This window comes from Panthera onca, chromosome D1 (assembly GCF_046562875.1).
Source record: "Panthera onca isolate mPanOnc1 chromosome D1, mPanOnc1 haplotype 2, whole genome shotgun sequence".
Lineage (NCBI taxonomy): Eukaryota > Metazoa > Chordata > Mammalia > Carnivora > Felidae > Panthera > Panthera onca.
The window spans coordinates 6,772,977-6,779,642 of record NC_138348.1 but is presented as its reverse complement, the minus strand read 5'-3'; positions in this window follow the sequence as shown (position 1 = coordinate 6,779,642).

Here is a 6,666-nt window from a genome sequence, read left to right as displayed (position 1 = left end):
AACCTGATTCCAACCATGCTACTCCCCTGCTTAAAAAGCCTCCAGTGGCTTCCCTTTGCTTGCTGGCCCCCAAGGTCCTCTGTGCCTCAGAGGTGCTGACTTCTTGACTCTGCAGGGAATGAGGGTGGGGTCAATCCTTTTTGTCTAGGGTTCTTGCCTCTAGGAAGCATTTCTTTACATCTTTCTCTAAAACAGCCACCTCTGGCCCTCTGGGTCCCATCACCTATTTGTTTCCTGCTGGTATGCATCACAGCCTGAAACATTCTTCTCCCCCTCCTCCTCCTCCTCCTCCTCCCTCTCCTCCTCCTTCTCCTCTTCCTCCTTCTTCTTTTCATGTGTATTTATTTTGAGAGAGAGCGCGCACAAGCATGAGCAGGGTAGGGGCAGAGAGAGAGGGACAGAGAATCCCAAGCAGGCTCTGTGATAGCAGCTCAGAGCCCGACTCGGTGAGATCATGACCTGAGCTAAAATCAAGAGTCGACGCTCAACCCACTGAGCCACCCAGTCACCCTTGGAACATTCTTCTTTATAGGTGTGTTTACTTCTTTTTTTTTTTTTTAAGTTTTTTCTTAATGTTTATTTATTTTTGACAGAGAGAGAGAGAACGCGAGTGGGGGAGGGACAGAGAGAGAGGGAGACATAGAATCTGAAGCAAGCTCCAGGCTCATCAGCACGGAGCCCAACGTGGTGATGCCCGACCGTGAGATCATGACCTGAGCCGAAGTCGGACGCTTAACCGACTGAGCCACCCAGGCGCCCCTATAGGTGTGTTTACTTCATTATTTTCTGTCTCCCAGCCATCCCAGGAAGGCACACCTTTGTCTCCAGATCCTAGCACAGGGCCTGGCACACAGAAGGTGCTGAAGTTTGTTGACTGGCTAGGTGGAGTGAGCCACAAGAACACCCATCATTTACCACGTACTTTATACCTTTACATTGTTACATCCTCCTAGTGACCCCGGGAAGGGGGTACTGAGGCTTTGAAAGATGAAACAGTTAGACTCAGGTCATCAGGTGAGTCAAGTGTGGGAATGGGACTCAAGGCTGCCTGATCCGAAACATACACAAGTACTCTTGGGAGGGAGGAGTGAGAAGGGTCCCACAAATGTCCTAAAGATAGGTGCGTGGGGCCCTGAGGGCCATGACAAGCTCCACTGGGACGGGACAAACATGAGGCAGGGGACCCAGGCCCAGGAAATGTTCAGACCTGCTTAAATTTAGGGACGGCTCCGTGTGGAGGGAGTTCGTGAGGCCCAGAGAAGGCAAGGGACTTGGCCAAGTTTACACCGCCGGTCAACAGCAGAGCCAGGACTCAAACCCAGGGCTCCCAATGCCTCATTGGGGGAATTGGCGGGACAGGAGAGAGGCAGCCTGCATAAGGAAGTTATATTTCAGGAGTCAGTAGAGCACAGCGGTGGTTTTCTGGCCTTAGATTTTCCTGGCTGCATCCTGTACCAACTATGGGAATTGGGAAAACTCTTCAACTTCTCTGTCTCAATTGCCTCACTGTTAAACAGGGATGCAAATGAGCTGGCATTTAGGAACCCCTTAGTGGGTGCTGGCCACGTGGTAAGTACTCAGTATATGTTAACTCCTGTCATTGTGATCTGGGTCTGGGAACCGTGATGGGCTGCTTGTGAGGAGGTGGGGTACAACCACTAGAAGAGGGGCTCTGTGCCACCTTCAGAGTTCTGAATGTCTTTAGGAAGCTTCTAGGCTCTGAAGACATGACTCTGGGGGGTAGGGGAGTGGGGGGCTACGCATCAGTTCTGAAGGTGAGAGTGGAAAGTTTCAGAGGCCTGGAGAGGACGATTCTGCCCCGAAGCATCTCTCTCCCAAGACACTTTGGCGAGAGTGGCTTTCACTGAGTCCCTCCCATGTGCCACATACTGTGACAAAGGGATGGGATTGGAAAATGAAATGACGCTTTCTTCATGCTTGATCAATCAGACAGCATCTTCGGCCCTGCTACCCCTCTCCACCTTTCAAACACAGGAAAAGCCCACTGAGAATCAGGCTCTAGAGGTACACTGCCTGGATGGAGTCCCAGCCCTGTCACATCCGAGCAGAGTGCTCATGGAGAAATCTCTTAACCTGTCCAAGCCTCAGTTTCCTCATCTGTAAATTAGAGATGATGATAAGACCTAATTCACGGTGTCGTCCTGAGCATTTAAGCGAGATAGGTCGTGAAAAGCCCTTAGCACAGTGCCCACCCCAAAGAAAACATACACCACAAGTTGAGTAGTAGTATTTTTGTCACTGTATCATCAAGCCCTTTCCTGTTCCACAGAAATGTCAGGTCAATTAACATTACAGTTAAAAACAAGAAGAAGGGGCGCCTGGGTGGCTCAGTCGGTTAAGCGGCCGACTTCGGCTCAGGTCATGATCTCGCGATCCGTGAGTTCGAGCCCCGCGTCAGGCTCTGGGCTGACAGCTCAGAGCCTGGAGCCTGTTTCAGATTCTGTGTCTCCCTCTCTCTGACCCTCCCCTGTTCATGTTCTGTCTCTCCCTGTCTCAAAAATAAATAAAACGTTAAAAAAAAATTAAAAAAAAAAAACAACCAAGAAGAAAAGCTGATACCTTTCGGGTGCCTGTTAGTGTGAAGATACAATAACATAAATTATATTTTTCAGAATCACAGCTATGCATCATAGACCACTTGGTACCATGTGAACCTGACCTCCAAATGAGGCAGTCAAGGGTGGCTGTTATTGAGTTGTGCGAGTATATCTGCCACCATGGTGTTTGCTGCCACTGAGGAATGGGCCTAACTACTGCCATGTCAGCAGTGCCACAGGTAGGGACAGATGTTGGGCTGGCTTACATGAGGGTGTGATAGATTCATTGGTGAGGGAATAGTCTGAAAGAGTCCAAGCCCACTGCTTCCCAGACAACTGGTCTGCTTTCCATGACTACTATGAATAAGTTTTACCACCAGCTTTTCTAGGATCTTCTTTGTACCCCTGTCAAAGACTGGCAAGGGGCTGAGACTGCCCCCTACTTGCAGAGTAAGAAGTGAGCCCACCATTGTCTTGTGCATGCCGGCAGAAGACATGAGATTCTTGGGTCAGAGACAAAGGACTTCACTACTCAGGGCACAGTAAACAGTGTGATCATGAGCCTATTGACATTAGTCCCCTTGTCCCTAAGTCCCACGGAGGTGGCATCAGTGGGCCAGATAGATGTCTACACACAGTGGGTTGCACTAGGGAGAGGACTCTAAATTTAGAGAACCCAAATCTCTCTTTTTTTTAATATATATATATTTTTTGTCAAGTTAGCTAATTTACAGCATATACAGTGTACTCTTGGCGTCGGGAGTAGATTCCTGTGATTGATCACTTACATACAACACACAGTGCTCATCCCGACAAGTGCCCCCCTCAATGCCCATCACCCATTTTCCCTGCCCCCACCCCCATCATCCCTCAGTTTGTTCTCTGTACCTAAGAGTCTCTCTTTTCTATTTATTTATTTATCTATTTATCTATCTATTTATTTATTTATTTATTTAATTTATTTACATCCAAGTTAGTTAGCATATGGTGCAACAATGATTTCAGGAGTAGATTTCTTAATACCCCTGACCCATTTAGCCCATCCCCCCTCCCAGAACCCCTCCAGCAACCTCTGTTTGTTCTCTATATTTAAGAGTCTCTCATGGTTCGTCCCCTCCCTGCTTTTATATTATTTTTGCTTCCTTTCCCTTATGTTCATCTGTTTTGTATTTTAAATTCCTCATATGAGTGAAGTCATATGATATTTGTCTTTCTCTGACTGACTGATTTTTCTTAGCATAATACCCTCTAGTTCCATCCGCATAGTTGCAAATGGCAAGATTTCATTCTTTTTGATTGCCAAGTAATACTTTGTGTGTGTGTGTGTGTGTGTGTGTGTGTGTGTGTGTGTGTGTATACCACATCTTCTTTATCCATTCATCTGTTGATGGACATTTAGGCTCTTTCCAATGTTATAGCACTGCTATAAACATTGGGGTGCATGTGCCCCTTTGAAACAGCACACCTGTATCCCTTGGATAAATACCTAGTGGTGTAATTGCTGGGTCGTAGAGTAGTTCTAGTTTTAATTTTTTGAGGAACCTCCATAACTTTTTTCCAGAGTGGCTGCACCAGCTTGCATTCCCACCAACAATGCAAAAGAGATCCTCTTTCTCCGCATCCTCGCCAACATCTGTTGTTGGCTGAGTTGTTAATGTGAGCCATTCTGACAGGTGCGAGGTGGTATCTCATTGTGGTTTTGATTTGTCTTTCCCTGATGAGTGATACTGATCATTTTTCATGTGTCAGTTGGCCATCTGGAGGTCTTCTTTAGAGAAGTGTCTATTCATGTCTTTTGCCCATTTCTTCACTGGATTATTTGTTTTTTGGGTGTTGAGTTCGATAAGTTCTTTGTAGATTTTGGATACTAACCCTTTATCTGATATGTCATTTGCAAATACCTTCTCCCATTCCGTCGGTTGCCTTTTAGTTTTGCTGATTGTTTCCTTCTCTGGCAGAAGCTTTTTGTTTTGATGAGGTCCCCATAGTTCATTTTTTGCTTTTGTTTCCCTTGCCTCCAGAGACATGTTGAGTAAGAAGTTGCTGCAGCTGAGGTCAAAGAGGTTTTTGCCTGCTTTCTCCTCTAGGATTTTGATGGCTTCCTGTCTTACATTTAGGTCTTTCATCCATTTTAGGTTTATTTTTGTGTATGGTGTAAGAAAGTGGTCCAGGTTCATTTTTCTGGATGTCACTGTCCAGTAAGAAAGTGGTCCAGGTTCATTTTTCTGGATGTCACTGTCCAGTTTTCCCAGCACCACTTGCTGAAGAGACTGTCTTTATTCTATTGAATATTCTTTCCTGCTTTATCAAAGATTAGTTGGTGTACTTAAGAGTCTCTTATAGTTTGCCTCCCTCTCTGTTTGTAACTTTTTTTCCCTTCCCTTCCCCCATGGTCTTCTGTTAAGTTTCTCAAATTCCACATATGAGTGAAAACATATGGTATCTTTCTCTGACTGGCTTACCTCACTTAGCACAATACCCTCCAGTTCCATCCACGTTGTGGCAAATGGCAAGATTTCATTCTTTTTCATTGCCAAGTAGTATTCCAGTGTGTGTGTGTGTGTGTGTGTGTGTGTGTGTGTGTGTACATACACATCTTTATGAACCCACATCTTTTCTTTTAAAAAAATTTTTTTTAACGTTTATTTATTACTGAGAGACAGACAGACACAGAGTGTGAGCAGGGGAGGGGTAGAGAGAGGGGAGACACAGAATCCGAAGTAGGCTCCAGGCTCTGAGCTGTCAGCACAGAGCCTGACGCGGGGCTCAAACTCACGAACTGTGAGATCATAACCTGAGCCGAAGTAGGTCGCCCAACCAACTGAGCCACCCAGTCGCCCATGAACCCACATCTTTTCTAATGGCCAGCAAGCATGTCTGCCCTTTGCTCTGGAGGAGACATTGTTTCCATCTTCTCTTCCATGGCTGCTCACTGTACCAACATCCTTGAGAGGAGTCCAGGACAAGGGAGATAGTCCCTCTCTTGCAAAATGTGAAGAAACTTAAGAGACTCCCAGAGAACTATTTTGCAATAATAACCAATCCTCATTTCTGAACTTTGATTTTGGCAGATTTTCCCATGAGGGTACCACATCGTCAGTAAATCTGATCAACAGAGTCTGGGACCAAATCTGTTCAATTTGTCACACACAGTATTACGTAAGGCTTCTCTCAACAGGAATTCAAGCAGCAGAATGAGGTCAATTTATAGTACTGACCTCAACCTCAACCATGCCCCTCAGGGTCCTAGTTCAACAGATTCATTAAGCATCAGATCTCCCTTAAAGAGCGAGGTTGCAGGGTGACCAGTTAAGCACCCAACTCTTGATCTCAGTTCAGGTCTTTTTTTTTTTAAATGTTTATTTATTTTTGAAAGAGAGAGACAGAGTGTGAGTGGGGAGGGGCAGAGAGAGAGGGAGACACAGAATCTGAAGCAGGCTCCAGGCTCCGAGCCATCAGCACAGAGCCCGATGTGGGGCTCGAACTCATGAACCGTGAGATCATGATCTGAGCTGAAGTTGGATGCTTAACTGAATGAGCTACCCAAGCGTCCCCCAGTTCAGGTCTTGATCTCAGGGTCTTGAGTTCAAGCCCCACATGGGACTCTGTGCTGGGTGTGAAACCTACTTAAAAAAAAAAAAAAAAAAAGGGCGGGGTGGGGGTGGTTGCTTGCTTCTAGGTATCAACCTTTCCACTTGACCAGAAGTGTTAACCCAGGTAGGTATAGCAGAATATATCACGATTGCACAGACTCTGCCCCGGCTGGCAAGGAAGAAGTCCAGGGAAATTCTATCATCCATAGCAACACGAGGTAGTGAATTAAAACTCTCCTAAAAGATTTCTAGGCCAAGGTGGTGCCACTGATCACCTCAACTAAAGTCGGATAAATTAAAAAAAAAAAATTTTTTTTAACGTTTTTATTTTTGAGAAAGTGAGAGACAGAGCATGAGCGGGGGAGGAGAGAGAAAGAGGGAGACACAGAATCCGAAGCCGGCTCCAGGCTCTGAGCTGTCAGCACAGAGCCCGACGCGGGGCTCGAACTCATGGACTGCGAGATCATGACCTGAGCCGAAGTCGGACACTTAACCGATTGAGCCACCCAGGCGCC